Below are 16,941 nucleotides of genomic sequence, written 5' to 3' on the forward strand. Positions count from 1 at the left end.
TCATGGAAGCCAAGTATAAACATTTTCCCCGCACACAAAATATACATTAGGGGGAGTGATCATCGGGGGAGTACTGTCAGTCTGCAATGTATAAGTGTAATTACAGGTACTACTCCCTACCTTAATGTGACCTCGCCCCCTAATACAAAACAAAGAGGTGGAATTTATGATGGGGATTGGCAGGGCTCTATCATTTGTAACATTGCATTCCTTAAAATGCTGAAAATACAAAGTGGAATTAAAAAGTTCAAAATCCTGCATTTCTTCTTGCAACCAGGTATCATTTTTGGAATCAGTATATACATTCATACAGGCGTTTGGATCTAAGGAACCCTGACCTTCATCCCCTTCAGCATCAAATCCTTGATGTCGCTCTAAATATTTTAAAATGGCTTCATAATCCCTTTCAGAATATATTTTGGGATTTGCAACATAGTGGGAATACACCAATGATAACAATTGCCACCATGCTTCACAACTGGCTAAGTATGATAAAGGGAGAGAGATGAATAATTCATGTTGATGCATAACTGACGGTAACAAGCCACAAACCCAGCAGTTCGTTTTGTTCGTGGTACTGTGGGTTTGGTGCAACATTTCAATAAAAACATTCTTCGAATAGGTTTTCCTATGCCTAGCCTTATGCGGAGGCAGAGAATAAAAGAGGTGTTCCTCTGGGACAGGAGTAGTTTTCAACAATTTCTGCACTGGATGCTGAAATTCCAAGTATGCAAACACACACATCATTATTACAGTGATTATGACAATAAAAGCAACGAATGCCACCTTCACTCTGGTGGGCCATCCGGAAAACAATTGCATATTATGAACATAGCGCTGAGGGGCGAGTGGTCGTTCATCTTCCATCATTAATCGATCAAGTCCACAACTAATCTTTGTATCCACAAAGCACGCGCACCACCAGAGGGTTTCTTCTTCCCACTAAGTGATCTTCTCCCTGTGTCCAATTGTTTTTAGAGCCTCACAGGCAGACCCTTATCTCTCAGCCAAGGAAAAGCAAACTTTCATATTCCAAAGGCACGATCGCGGCCCTTTACTCAGTCTTTCTTTCTGAACAGAGCCTATTACACAATGTTCCAAGCTCTCTGCGAGTTCAGTCCAGTGTCTTGCTCAGCACCCCAATCACTCTACTCGATGTTTTTTATCACAAAGTCTTGGTCTAATTTCTTCCATTAGAGAGTGGGGTACCGCGCTGTTTTCGGGGCCGCAGATCGTATCGACAACGGCCAGGTTGATCCTGGTCAGAAAACAATTCAGTGGCATGGGTAACAGACTCGGCCACCTCCTGTGATTGCTCGGGACTGGCAGTTGCTTCTGATTGAGCTATCTCACCTTCCCCTTCAGGCAACACTTCACTTGATTGCCCTTTTTCCTGAGCATCCGAAAAGGGCACAAAGCTTCGGATCAATTCCCCTTCCTGACTCGACACTCCGTCTTTGTTCTGCCGGTCAGAGGGCAGGGGCAGCGGGAGGCGTTTGACGTGGCTCGCGTGTATCCAGTGTTTGCGGCCATGCACCTTCCCCGCCGTCCTCGTTACCAGGATGATTTGATAGGGCTCAGACCATCTGGGCTCCAAACTCGATGTCCGTTGATAATTCTTCACCAGTATCCACTGGCCGGGCTACAATCGATGTCCAGGACCCTCCGGTAGTGGCTGCAATGTGTCCGATACCTGTTGATGAATAGAACGCAGATCTTTAGTCAAAGCATAAAGGTAATCTGTCATCAACGGATAATCAATATCCCTAAAAGATCTGGGCCTAGAGACTCCCCACACATTTGCGGGACGGCCAAATATCACTTCATACGGAGACAGGCCAGTTCTAGAATGAGGAGTCATTCTAAGGGATAGCAAAGCTAATGGGAGGGCATCGGGCCACTTCAATCTAGTGTCTGCACAGATTTTGTCCATCTTGAGCTTCAGAATGCCATTATACTTTTCGACCAGGCCTGCTGATTGTGGGCGTCTAGCAGCATGGAACTTTTGCCTTATTTTTAATCCATCACAAACACTTTGTACAAGTAAGGCATTAAAATGGGGCCCGTTGTCCGACCAGATAATTCGGGGCAAACAAAATCTAGCGAAAAATTCCTTGACTAGGACCTTGGCAGTGGCAATTGCAGTGACATCTTTGGTGGGGTAGGCCTCGACCCATTTACTGAAAGCACATACCACCACCAATACATACTTCAAATTATTCACACGTTCCATTTGTATGTAATCTATCTGTAGGACTTCAAAGGGCAAGGATGGCAGGGCAAAATTGCCACTCAAAACAGATTCTCTACCTCCAGGGTTATGTCCTAAACACACCGGGCAATATTTAACAATGTGGGCTGCTATTTTGGAAATGTTGGGGTTATTCCATACTGGGTCTAATACTGCGCTAATTCCTTTAGCGCTGATATGGGCCGGGCCATGCGCCATGATGATTACTGCATATACCAATGCATTAGGGAGCAACCATCGCTGCTTCTCAGATCGGTCTATCCAACATTTTCATCTAGTTTCCCAATCTCCTGTTCCCACCTCTGCATCTCTTCAACAGTCGCTTCCTTCTGTAATTCTTCCACACTTTCAATGGTATTATCAAAAAGGGATGTTTCGGTGGGCCATCGGGCAGATGTACTAAGAAACATGGGACTTCCTTTAGCCTGAGCCGTTTCTTTTGCTACTGAATCGGCAAAGGCGTTCCCCTTTTCAGTAGAATCTACAACCTTTTTGTGTGCGCTGCATTTAATAAATGCTAACTTTTTTGGTAAAGTTAGGGCAAATAACAATCGATCAATCAAGGGACCATTTTTTTTTTTAAATATATTTTTATTGCAGAGTTATAAACCACAGGATACAATTGTTCAGCCAGTACACTTGTGGGGTCCCCCCGTCCAATAAGAATTCCCAGTCATACACAGCCATTCAGCCCGCATCCCGGAGGCCGGGCGGCATATTATATCGCTCAAGAGGAACACATCACAGTGCACGTCCCATAGGGACCCTGGTTGAAAGATCGTTTTATGTATCTGCTTTTACCCCCCCACCCACAATAACATTCCCGTCAGCCATTCCCGTGATAGTCAGTGACGTCGCCCTTGTCGGGACCTGCCCTAGGCGCTATGGGCCGTCGCACCTGGCCGCTCTACCCAGCCATTCTACCCTCCACATAATATCCACCGTCCCAGTAGATCCAAGGCCCTAGCAAGCGACCAACTAATGGCTTCCGGCCCTCCCCAAACACCCTAGAACCAACCCCCCCAAAGCCCCCCCTCCCCTGGCAACTGCTAAGGTGCGTGCCTCGTTCTGTCGAATTGGATGGGTCCACTACAGTGCGCGGTACCATACTTCTGTGTTCGCCCCGCGGTGTCCAGCGGCTTAGTTCTCGCCATCCTCATCCTCTACCAAAGAATCACGCAAAGCCTGTACCACTAACTCCCATGCACGCGCCGCATCCAATGCCTTCTCATTCCCCAACTTCACAGCTTGCTTCATCCGGAGCACACTCTCGCAGTCAGACCACCGCAACAGCTCATTCTTCCATCTACGCAGTGAGGGTCCCCCCCTGGACTTCCAATGCCATGATATTTCCCTCTGTGCCAATATCAGGCCCAGATCTATGAATTTGCTTGTCACCCTGGTGTGCTTAGTATGCGGGAACCAGAGCAATAGGCACGCCGCCATGTCGAATTCCACCTCCCTGTCAGTCACTTCATTCAGAAGTTCCCCTACCTCCACCCAATAGGTCCCCAGTTGTGGGCACCCCCAAAACAAGTGGTCCATGTCCGCTCCCGGGGACGAACATCGCGGGCAACAGGCATCCGGCACCCGAAAGTACCGCTGTAATTTCTCAGGAGTTAAATAGGCCCTATGGAGCACATAGAAATGCACCTGCTGAAAACGCGCGTTTCTAGTGCCCTTCCACGTGCGTCGCAGAATGTGGCCCCATGCCGTATCCGGTATGGGCCGGCCGACGCTCACCTCCCATTTAGCCTTGAGCCCTTGGAGTGGTTCCAGCCCCTCGTTCAGCATCCTATTATGGAGGCACGTCACAGCTTTGAACGTACCAGCCGCCATCACCACATATTGGCACGCCATAGTCGTCGTGGGTTCCAGGAGCCCCTCTTTCCAATGCTTTTGTATGGCAGCCACTACTGCCGCGTGTAGGAGGAAGCCCCCAGTAGGTAGCCCGAACTGGACCCGGAGCACTTCGAACGGCGCCAAAGCCCCATCTATGTACAAGTCGCCCACCACCTGCAGGCCTGCCTCCTCCCAATCCAGCAACGGGGACCAATCTCCTCCGTGCGGCAATGCCGTCAACATTCCGACCGGGATCTCCGGGGCATAAGGCCGCGATGCCCTCGCCCTCCGAAGGCTCCTTTGCCAGCACAGCCGGAGCGTCCGCTCTTCCATGGTGAGGGCCCGTAACTCGAGCCGCTGCTGCATGATAATGTAGGACAGCACGTGGCGTTGTATTCCCCGATCCCGGTCCTCCTCCGGGCCCCGGAACACCCTGGCCACGTTCTGTGTAAGGACCTGTAACTGCGCTGCAAGATAATACAGCTCGAGATCGGGCACAGCCATGCCCCCTTCCAGCTTGGGGCGAAGTAGCGTGCTCAGGGCTACTCTACGGCGGCCGTGCCCCCACAGAAAGCCAATTATCATTGACCGCAGTTCTCTAAACACCCCCTGGGGAATCCAGACAGGCAGCGTTCGGAAATAATAGAGGAAGCGGGGGAGCGCCACCATTTTCAACAGTGCTATCCTGCCCAGGACCGTCAGCGGGAGGGTTGACCAGAAAGACAAGCTGCCCCGCAGCGCCCGGACACAGCGGCCAATGTTGCCCTCCAATAGGTCCGCAGCCGCGTGGTAAATGCGGACCCCCAAATAGGTGATGCAAGAGGGTTCCCATACCACACCCAAATCGCTGCTAGGGGCTGGCGATCCCGCTCGCAGCGGGAACACACAAGTCTTCGCCCAATTGACCTTAAGGCCCGACAGCCGGCCGAACTCAGACAACAGATCCATCGCTCCAACCAATGCCCCCGAGGTGTCAGCTAGGTACAGGAGCAAGTCATCCGCGTATAGCGATATATAATGCCACTGCCCGCCACTAACTATCCCCGCGTATCGGTCACCTGACCTCGCATGGACCGCCAAGGGTTCCATCGCCAGGGCAAACAATAGGGGGGAGAGAGAACACCCCTGTCGTGTTCCCCTGCCCACCGGGTACGCCGCAGACACCAGGCCGCCCAATCGTACTCTCGCCGTCGCCGAGGTATATAAGACCCTCGTCCACCTCCGAAACCCCTCGCCCATGCCAAACCTCTCTAGCACTCCCTCCAAGAAAGGCCATTCCAAGCTATCGAAGGCCTTCTCGATGTCCACAGACAGAACCGCCGGTGCTCCCTCCCCGTCCAAGATGGCGTCCATTATTCCCACCAGGCGGCGGATATTCAGCGCCGTGCTCCTCGTGGGTATAAACCCGGCCTGGTCCCTGTGTACCAGGCCCGTCATATGCGGGGCCAGCCTGGTGGCCAGGATTCGGCTCAGGATCTTATAATCCACCGTCAACATGGACAGCGGGCGATAAGACCTCACATCCGCGGCATCCCGGCCAGGCTTGAGGAGCGGTACAATCAAGGCCTCCCGCATGGACCCAGGCAATACCCCCGTCTCGAAGGCTTCCGTGTACACCACCAGCAGCCTGGGCGCCAGGCTGTCCATATATTGTTGATAGAATTCAATTGGCAGTCCGTCCACCCCAGGCGTCTTGTTGCGGGCCATATGTTTGATGGCCACCCGTATTTCTGTGAGCGTGATCGGGCTACCCAGCTCCCTCGCGTCGTCCTCGTCCAGGACCGGAAGCTGCCTCTCCCCCAGGTATTCCGCGATGTCCTGAACCCCTACTCCCAGCTGACTCCGGTATAGTTCCTCGTAATACCCCCTAAATCGTTCCAATACCGCTGCCTGGGAGTACACCATCTCACCCTGCGCGTTATTAATGCTGAGAATCGGGCAGCCCCTTAGTTCCGGGTTAGCTAGTCTGGCCAAGAGGGTACCCACCTTGTCCCTTTCTGCGTGTGCCCTGATGATGTACTGCCTATAGTCATAGCACCTCAAACGTTCCGTCTCAGTGGCAACCACTTCCTTCGCCTCCAACAACTGGGCCTGTAAACCTGGCCTAGCCGGCCTGCGGCGCTCCAAGTCCCTCAAAGTTTCTTCCGCTTTCATTAGGTCATTCAGCACAGTCGTACGAGCATTTGAGAACCTACCCAAACACACCCCTCTCACAACCACTTTCATTGCGTCCCACTCAGTAGACCTACTCGCAGCCGTGCCCTCATTCACTCCGAAATAACTATCAATGCCTTGCCGAACCGCATCGCTGAACACAGAATCCTCTAGCGTCTCCGGCCGAAGCCGCCATGTTGGTATCACTGAGCGTTCCCTCTGCCACTGAATGTGCACCAATAGGGGGTTATGATCGGATATAGTCCTAGCCAGGTACTCCGAATGGGTAATCAACGGGGCTAGGGATCCCCCGCAAAGCACCGAATCGATCCTGACATGTAGATCATGGAGAGCGGAATAAAAGGAATAATCCCTGGCTCCCCCGTGCCGCTCCCTCCAGACATCCAGCAACCCCCATCGTTCCTGCCAGTCCTTCCTGTGCGCGGCCAGCCTGCGCACCGGAGAGTCTACTAGGGGGGGATGGGACCTATCCAGAGTAACATCCGTAATCGAGTTGAAGTCCCCCCCTAACACTATCGGACCCGCCAGGAAAGAGGCCAAGGACCCCGAGAGACCATCAAAGTATCGGCCTTGGTCAGTGTTCGGTGCATAGACACAGCAGAAAACCACATCCCGTCCATATAACCTCCCCTCCACCGCCACAAACCTGCCATCCGGATCTACTACTTGGTTCAGCACTTGAAAGGGTATCCCCGCCCTCACCCAGATCAACACCCCCCTGGCATACGCTGAGTAAGTGGTGCCAAACACCTGGCCCCGCCATCTTTTCTGCAAGGCAGCGCACTCTTTTTTGGTGAGATGAGTCTCCTGGAGCATAGCAATCTGAACCCCCCTGCATACCAGATATGCTTGGACTTTGTGACGTTTCACCATGGTCCGCAGCCCCCGGACATTCCACGTTAGGCATTTCAAGTTAGGTAATGTCCCCATTCCAACTTCGTACAGTCCGAATCAAACAACAAAGGTCCATGGCCCCCCCATTGCAGTTGCCCCCCCCCGAACATTCCCAAAACTGAAACACTTCCCCAACCCCACTCCCCAGGACAGAGCACACGAACCCAATGGCCGCCCCCATCCAAACCTCGAACCAACTTCGCACACTCTTACCCTGTGGTCTCCACCACAGTCGACCTTAAGGGCCCAAGGGGGGTGAGTCGCCGCCGACCCCAGCTAGCGGAGCCCGCACCCCGCACCTACATCCCCTCCAAAGCATACAGCCCCCCCTCCCGGCAACCCGCCCTCCATCAACAGGATATCACCCTACCATGAAGTCCCGATCTAGTCCCAGTTCTATCTCAGCCGCAGAAAATACCATCCGATGTCTGTGGGGTGACTATCGGCCCCTTCGAGCTTTCCGCCTCTGAAAGTTCCTCTCCTGTTCTGCTGCCTTCCCCTCCCGAGTCCGTTCCTGCTTGTTCGCTGTCCTGTTGCGACCCTGTAATGGCCGCCGTCGCTGCGAGCGCATCCCTCTTCTCCGCCGCCATTTGTGCCTCCCGTTTTTCCCTCTGACGCCTGTTGCGGGATCTGATGCGTTGTGACTGCCGCACCCGGGGCTGCTTGGGTTGGTCTTGCCTACTTTGGTGTGATCTGTCCGTCCCCGCTCTATATGACTCGAGCCATTGCCAAACTTCGTCCGGAGTCTGGAAAAAGTGCGTAGTGCCGTCCATAATGATCCGCAGCTTGGCAGGGTAGAGCAAGGAGTACTGGATGCCTTCCTCCCTGAGCTCCTTCTTCACAGCGAGGAACGATGCCCTGTTCTTCTGGACCGCTTGAGTATAGTCCGGAAAGATCGTCACCTTACTGTTCTCCACCTCATACGGGCCCGACATCCTGGCCCGCTGGATGAGAAGATCCCGGTCCTTGTAGTGGAGGAGCCGCACCACCATCGGTCGGGGGGGGCGGCCAAGCCCCGGCAGGCGAGCGGGCACCCGGTGAGCTCGCTCCAGAGTGAAAAAAGGAGTAAGCCCCTCCGGCGCCACCACAGTGCGGAACCAGTTCTCCATGTAGGCCACCGCATCCTCCCCCTCAATCCGTTCCGGCAGGCCTACGACCCGCACGTTGTTCCTTCTATTGCGGCCTTCGGCATCCTCCGCCCTCCGCTCCAGTGAGTCCAGTCGGACCAAAATGTCCGAGATCCTGTGCTCCGCGGTCACCACCGATGGCTTCAGGTCCAGCAACAGCTGGTCATGGTCCTTGACCCTGTCTGCCAGCTTCGCGTGATCCGCGCGTAGCAGCCCCAGGCCCGTGGCCACTTGGGCAATGTCATTGTGCAATGCTTCTTTAGTGGAGGTGATCGCATCAAGGATGGCATCCAAACGCCGGTTCAGCCGCTGTTCCTGATCAGGCTCCGGGGAGGGACTCTCACTCAGCCGAGTTGATGTCGCTGAGTCCCCCTCGCGACTCCCGGGCATCGGCCCTCCGATCGCCGCCATGCCAGGGTGCTGCGTCACAAGTCCAGTCGCCCGTGTAGCGATTCGCCCGTGGTTCCGTGCCGGTCTCCGGGCACCGGGCAGTGCAATGTCCCCGCCGCCGCTCTCAGAAACAATGGCCAGGTGGACGACCTCCGTTCGGTCACCCCCCTCCGGCCTGAGGGGGGAAGGATGAGTCTCAGGGCGGTGGCCAGCGAGGGTCCCCGAACTCCTGGGTGAATCAGGCCAGCGTCCCCTGGTCTCAGGACACAGCACCGCCAATCCTAGTGCCTCGGGCAGCCGAGTACAGGATCTCTTGCCACTCGGCGACAACTTGGCTCAGGGCTGAAGTTCGGGACCGTCCGACCTCCTCGCCGCCATTTTGTTCTCACCCTCGGCAACACCTCGGCCTCCTCTGCTCTCGATCTTCTCGGGGCCAGCAGTCCCCCAGCGACTCTCCGATTGCGCCCAGCTGTCCCCTTACACTTCAGAGGGCAGGAACGTCGTCTTCGGGTCGCCTAGGGTCCCAAAAACAGGAGAATTAGCGGGATTCCGCGCGGAGCTGCGAGCTCACGCCGCCATCCCGATCGGCGTCCAAGCCACGCCCCCCAATCAAGGGACCATGTTGAATTTTCTGGCCATGCGTAGTAAAGAAACCCCGCTCCCTCCACAGCCTCCCAAAACTATGGACAACGCCAAAGGCGTACTGGCTGTCTGTAAAAAAAATCACCCTCAGACCTTCACTCATTTCACAGGCTCTTACCAAAGCTATTAGTTCAGCTGCTTGGGTTGAGTGGTGTGAAATCCTTGCGGTTTCCACTACCGTCTTCAAAGTGGTAATGGCATATGCGGCTGTTGCAGTGCCATCTGGTAACTTTAAACAAGAGCCATCCACATACAATTCCCCGTCTGGTTCAAGTAAAGGGGCGTCAGTTAAATCTACACGCCCCTTTGTTTCTTCCTCTTGTGTACTAAATACACAATCATGGACATATCAACTCTTTCATCTTTCTCAGGGAGAGGCAATAACGTGGCGGGATTCAAAGTGGTGCATCTTTTAATAGTAATGTGAGGGGCCAACAATGTCAATCCATTACCTGTCAATCTGGCACTCGTGAGGTGCTGGGTCTTGGTTCTATTCAAAAGGATATCCACAGCATGCGCTACCATGACTGTGAGATCAGTGTTCAGGACTATCCCTTCCGACTGTCGGATGGCCAGTGCTACTGCAGCAGTGGCCCTCAGACAGCTCGGGAGGCACGTGCAACAATATCCAAAACTGAAGAGAAAAATGCACAGGGTCTCTGTTTCCCACCAAAAGTCTGTGTTAACACTGATAATGAACAACCATCTACCTCGTGCACATAAAGTGAAAAATGCTTTTCGTAATCTGGAGTTCCCAACACAGGTGCAGAACAAAGAGCAGACTTTAAAGATTCAAAGGCTTCTTGACATTCATCCGTCCAGGGTAGGGGTCCATGCACATCTTTGGTTGTCAATTGCAACAAGGGTTTGAGAGAAGTGAATAGTTAGGAATCCATTGACGACAATAAGAGGTTATTCCAAGAAAAGCACGAACATCACGTTGAGTACGAGGTACAGACATGTTAGTTATAACAGATATTCGTTCAGGAGTTAATCGCCTCCCCGCTTTCGACAGAAAATGGCCTAAGTAGGTCACTTCCTGTCGACAATATTGAAATTTAGAAAGGGACACTTTATTTCCTTTCTTAGCCAAATGGTGTAACAATTTCACCGTAGCCTTTCTGCATCCCTCTTTAGTGTCAGAGGCCACTAGTATATCATCTACATACTGAATAATGGTATTTCCGGCTGGCAGAACTAATTAATCAAGAACTGCTTTTAAAGCTTGGCTATAAATACTGGGACTTTCAGTATAGCCTTGGGGAGCGCGTGTAAATCTGAAACTTCGGCCAGCCAATGAGAATCCGAAGATATGCCTGCTATCTGGATGAATCGGGATGCTAAAGAAGGCATTCTTTAGATCTATTACATAGAAATACTGAGCTGTGGGAGGAATCATAGTCAAAATAGCAGTTATATCGGGTACCACTGGATACTGTGGAACCACTATTTTATTAACCGCTCGAAGGTCAATCACAAAACGATATGTGTTCTTATAATCTGGAGCACCATCAACTGAGGCTTTCTTCAAAATCGGTAAAATCGGACTTTTACAAGTATTCGCTGTTGTTTCTTCTACTACCCCTTTTTGAATAAGGTCGCAAATAATGTTTAACATAGCCTGTTCACCTTCAGGTGAAATTTTATACTGTGGAATGCGAGGCAGCTGCGCATTAGGTTTCAGGGTAATGGACACGGGGGCTATCTTTAACAGACCAACATCAGTGTCTCCTGTTGCCCACAAAGTCTGAGGAATTGTAGAGAATTCTGGGGGAAGACGCTCATTTTTCGCAAAATATTGAGCGTCCGTCAAAGAAGGTTTCTGCATCGTCAAATATGCACCGTCCGGTGAACAATAAATCCGAGCATGTAATTTCTTTACAATATCTAAACCTAAAAGGTTCTCACCACAATTGGATGTCAACAGAAAAGGAGACTGTATAGAAATAGGACCTACAGTGAAAGGCAAAGGCTTAGAAACGGGGCTTACCACAGGTATTCCAGAGAATCCTACTGATATATTATTTTGGCCAGACAGAGCAGCCCCTGGGACCATTGTATGAGCAACTGAACTATTCATTGCTCCAGTATCCAATAGGAATTTTCCTGATGCACCCAACAGTTCCCCTTGTAAATAAGGTCCCTCTTGGTCAACTGGTACTGTAATGTGGCCCCGTCTCTGTCCTTGGCTGTCTCATGCATAATCTTGTCCGTCGTACCCGTCGTCCCTATAATTCTCATTATAGTACTGTCTATTTTGAGGACTATCAAAATAGTTCTTTCGGGAATCCTCGTCTTCTCTTCGCATGCTATTTCGATCGATATTTCCCCGGCCCGTCCCCTTCTGGGGCCGTTTCTTGCCATCAACAAAGGACAGTCCGCCCTCCAATGCCCCTCCCGCTTACAGTACGAGCATTGATTCAGGCCAATATTCGGGGGACCTCCTCTTCCTCTGCCTGCTATTCCCCTTTGGAAGGAACTGCGCCCACCTCGTCCCGCATTCTGTCCTCTACTAACCTGCTGCAACAAGACTCTAGTCTTTAAATCTTTAGTTTTCTTTTCAGTCCTTACCTTGATTTCATTCTCTCGATGCTCATAATACTGAGCCATACTGAGGATCACGGACGGGGTGGCTGTAGTCCACGTACTCTCAGCTGCTTGGAGACGAGACATAATCTCTGGTAACAAATTCGTCACAAATCTATTTACAAACAGTCGTATTCCCCCATTTGTGGATAAATCCTGCCCACTAAAATCTATGAATGTTTTCTCAAACTTGGTGAAGAAATTTGACACACTCTCATCCTTCTTTTGTTTACATGCTGCTAACTTATCCCAATCTATTTTCTTAGGAGGCAGGAGGGTCTGCATGTATGTAATAATTTTATCTGGTACTGCTAAAATTTAATCTCGCGGTTTCTCTCCAGGCTTTCGTTCCTTATCCCAAGTCTTCAGTTGATCCCACGTTCCCCCTAGCTCGGGAGCGTGATCCGTATCATGTATCTGCCTCCAGATATCAACCGGGATCAAAAGGCCAAAAAATAACTCAATATCTGGTATAGTCATAATTGCGGAATTGGCAGCCTCGGCCAATTCCTTATAATAAGCAGTGGGATTCTTACGAGGGTCAGGGAGCTGGCTTTCAATGTAAGGACCTCGCTTCGTTTCCAAGGGGTATAAACCCATTGTTCCTGAAGCCTTGCGTCCACCCTTGCTCTGGTTACATTGCCCCCGTTGTCCTTAATTTCAGGTAATTCTGGAAAGAAAAGAGGATGTACCTCTCTCATAGGATTCTGTGTTCCCCAATCAGCACATTTCCGATGCATTCGTTCTCGATACTGTAAAAGAATTGCTACATTCTGATATACTTTATCAGACTGCAGTTGAAATTTGTGGGCTCTATATCTCTCAATATTTGAGGAGCGAACCCTTCCTCTAAACACTGTTCTCATAACGAAATCAATCGGATCGCCATATTTTCTAAAGCCAGTTGCTGGGCAACGGGTTCAAAATCTTTCATAGTGCTCAAAATATCTTCCATTGTATAAATGGCATTCCGCATCCATTGGGATGCCTGATTTACTATAGCCTTCCTTTCTTCCATACCTAACGAAGATCTAGTAAAAATCCGTTGGTTGCTCGAATCAGACCCAAGACGCTTAGGCGTAGTATCGAAGGTAGCCAAAGCTCGAGGATCTATAGCGCTTCGAGCAGGAGGGGAGAGAAATACTGGGTGTAAAATAGAAGGGACGACTGAGTCAGGTTGTAACGAAATCAAGGGTGAGGTAGTTGGTCGGAGTGAGGGAGGGGGAAGCAGCGCACTCCGTACAGACCCATCAGGCGGGGCTGTAGCCGCTGCTCCCATAGGGTCCTTAATGACCAACGCAGCCCCGGGGCGATCTATTCGGGCCAAGGGCCCTGCTGGATATAAACCCTGTGGAGCATAAGGAGGAGGCGGACAGGTTTCTAATAAATCCTCTATCTCATCTCCAGTATCGGGTCGGGCCACATAACTCTTGTCTGTCTCCAAACGGAACTGTCTGTCCATTTGGGCAATATTTTCCTCCACCTTTCCTTTATCGTAAGCTATGGCTTTTTGGGTTACAGTCTGCCCAGATTTAATCTTTCCCAGTTTCTCTTCCCTTATTCGCCGTCGTTTAGCTTCCTTCAACCATAGGTTCAAGGAGTCAAACATCGATTGGTGACTTTTCTTCATAAACATTTTGTTTTGTTAATAATTAATCTTTTTCTCATCAAACGACCCTGTTAGAGGCCATTGCAAATCAGTATTATCGCTCGTATATTTGTGCCATAAAGTATTAAACAAAATTGGTGTAAGACCATGTTTAACATACATATCAAACCTGGGCTTCCCTCGGGAGGGGCAGGTTGCCTTTCTTCCAGCCGAACATATTTTACTGAAACAAGGCATGATAACAACAATATCACAATTCTTATTTATAAGTTTTCAATCATTCCTTTCATGCGGGCGAGCCCTCTTCACCATTCACTCTCTCAGACTCTTCCTATTCTTTAACCATATAAAGTGCTGCAAAGTGCGTCAGGGTTTCAAATGAGCTCGCCGGCTACGGTGGAGTTCCACGCCTCCACGTAGCACCTGATTGCCGTGCTGCTGCCCCTCCCCCACACGAGTTACACGATGGTGGAAGGCGTCGGCGTTTGTGCTCCGTAGCGGGAGTGAAAGCTACGGCGGTTTTTGGCGTTTCTCAGGAGGCTGTCTTTCAGGTGCCCTGAGCCCAGCTGGCTTCTACGTGAGAAAAGAATGATCGGCGGCTGGTATTGAGAAATGCAGCAAGGCTGTGGAAACCAGGCTGAGTTTCTCCCGTGGGGGCAGAGAATGGCGTTTTCACCGTGAGAGTCTGTTTTGGAAACAAAAAAAACAGCGTCTCCATTCTGAGGGGAGCCTGCACCGGCATCTGCATCTGCAACTGTGAAAGTTGTGGTAGGTGCAGAGGAGACACGCTGTTTTCAGCAAAGTAAAAGCTGGTGTCTATGTGAACCATTTGAATTCTTTTTTTTTTGAGCAAGTGTCTTGGATATTTGATGGGAATCCTCAGTGGCTTTTCTTTTCTAGAAAACCGTCTTGGCTCGAGTTGCGGAGCTGGGATGAATTAGGATCAAATCTCCACGCCACATAATTGAGGATAGTCAGGATAGTGAACGGCGGTTCCCACCAGCTATTTCTATTTCCTAAAGGGACTGCATTTAATTTAAACATGCGAAGAAACGCTAAAAACTGCTCATAATCTATAAACTGTAAAAACTGTGAAGACTAAAGGAAACAGAGAAATAATGAAGTAACGCTTTGTCTGGTGTTAATAATTCGCAGTCGCAATCGCTAGTTGTTAGGGAGCTATCGCTGTAAAGGAACATTGAGAAAACTTTTTCCCCTCTTTTGTGAAATTTAAAAAGAGCAGAGGAGCTCACTTTGAAGGAAAACAAAAGTCGAAAGTGATCAGGGCTAATCCGCTTGTATTTAAAAAAATAAATAAATAAATAAAATAAAAGGGGAGTAAAAACTGTGGAAGCCTCTGCAATATCCATATAATATATATGCAATAACCTCTTGGGGAGTGTTCTTTAACCCGTGAAGAGCGGAGCTGCTGAGTGATTGAGCTACTGAGTCACTGCTAGTATGGGGAAGATTCTAAATGCACGCAAAGCTAAGCAACGCCGACAGCAGGCAAAAGAGGCTGAGGCTATGGCTAACTTAACAGATGGAGGCAATATAAAGGAGGTGGATTCAGTGCATTCATCGGACTGTTCAGAGACAGAGGATGGATTAATAGAGGATTTAGCGCATTTGAATATGGGGGAAAAAGCGGCAGAGTTCCATAATGGTGATAGGTCTGATATCCTTGCCTCACCTCAACCTCTTGCACAACCACCCCCTCCGCCCAAACAATTTCCTCTGTTCGTAAAGAAAACTCTTAATCTCGTGACCAATAATCCAATCTCTGAAACTGCTGTAAATGGGGCAGTAACCCAGGACCATCTAGTTTGCACAAGCGATCCAAGTCTAACTGTCAGCCCCTCTTTGAATTCAGCTTCATCTGCACAACATGCTTCGGCAGCATCTATCTTCACGTCTGACCTAAAGCAAACAACATGGATTCACTCAGGAGCCAAGCTCGCGACCGCGATGGCCGCATTGTAGCTCGGCTTCGCCAACCTTCCTACCCAACACGCATATCCTGATAAGCATCCTGCCCCGAGGCGACACACTCGGGAAGACATGGAAAGGTGAAGCAACGCTCGTACTCACCGTCTGTCCCGGGGGCTCCTGCGAGCTGCGAATCCGAAGCTGTGCCCCTTCTTGGTCCGGGGCCTCCGCAGCGTGGAGACCGGGAACTTGCCTGTGAAGGTCGGCCGGTGTGAAGGTGTCGGCGGCGGCCCCTGGTGGAGGAGAGGGGTCGGCTGGGAGAGGCCGTTGTGCGGTTATGCCGGTGGCGACTGACCGGGCCCGCCGTGGATGGGGGAAGACCATGCAGGAGGCATACCCCCTTTGTTGCCCTGTCCGGCCATCTTGAAGCCCTGCGCCCGGATTCGGCGGGCGGCGTCCGCGGGACGGTGGCGCTGGCGGTCCCCACTTTTGGTGGCCCTCCTTTCTGCACCCAGGTTGCCATTTTCGGGGCTCGAGGGGACTCCAGCGGTGGCCTTGCTTGAGAGCCCGCTCCAGAAGTTGAGGCGCGTGGAGACGCGGCTGGACCTGCGGGATGGCGACCGGCGCCCTGGGTCACGGATCTGCTCAGGGCGGCGAACTTGGGTCGCTGAGGTGTATGGGGGCCTGGTCTTGTGAGCGCGAGCCCACGCTTGGCGATGTCCTTGACGCCCTACAGTCTTTACGAGCGGCCATGGCCCTCGACGCCTCTGTGCAAGATAGAAGGTCTGCCGCCATTTCTGCGGGGCCGTCCCTCATGGACGCGGCTCGACTTCGAGTGTGTGCTTATTTGCCCCCTCGGCCTCTGCAAGGAGTGCTGCCGCCGTGCATCTACAAGACTGTACGCCTGCGGCCCCGAATCTTCAGGTAGCTTTGATTGTGGCGGGCGCGGATGTGGGCTCCGCGCTGGGGCCCGTTCCTGCTCGAATGATTGGGGAACGATGTGGATTTTCGATTCGAACTGCCTCGGTGAGGTCCCGCTGTCACCTTGCGGGGAGACCTCACTTTCCTGGGTGGAGACACTGTACTCGGACTGTTTGCTGCTCCTGTTGTCGCTATTGGAAAGTCTGGACTGCCGCAAAAAGTTCTTGCTTTGCCGTATGTTGCTGGGGTCCTCTGGTATACTCCCTTGGCTCGTTTTGTTCCGATCCTGTGTCCTCTCCACCTCAAAATGTTTGCTGCCAACTACTCTATTACGCATGGTAGCGGTGACTAGGAAAGGACAGGGGTGAGCCGATCTGAACCCGGAGGACTGCTGGTTAAGGGACGGAGATGAGGAATGCCCCCAACCACGACAATATGGCCAACTCCTTTGAATGTTTCTGATACCTGAGACGGTGTCAATTTCGTTTTGATGTGGCATAAATGTGTGTGAAGGCGGGGGGCAGGGGCCGAATGACTCGATTGATGGTCTCCTCTCCCCCTGGTTCTTTTTCCTT

Source organism: Lissotriton vulgaris, chromosome 1_1, assembly GCF_964263255.1.
Source record: "Lissotriton vulgaris chromosome 1_1, aLisVul1.2, whole genome shotgun sequence".
Classification (NCBI taxonomy): Eukaryota; Metazoa; Chordata; class Amphibia; order Caudata; family Salamandridae; genus Lissotriton; species Lissotriton vulgaris.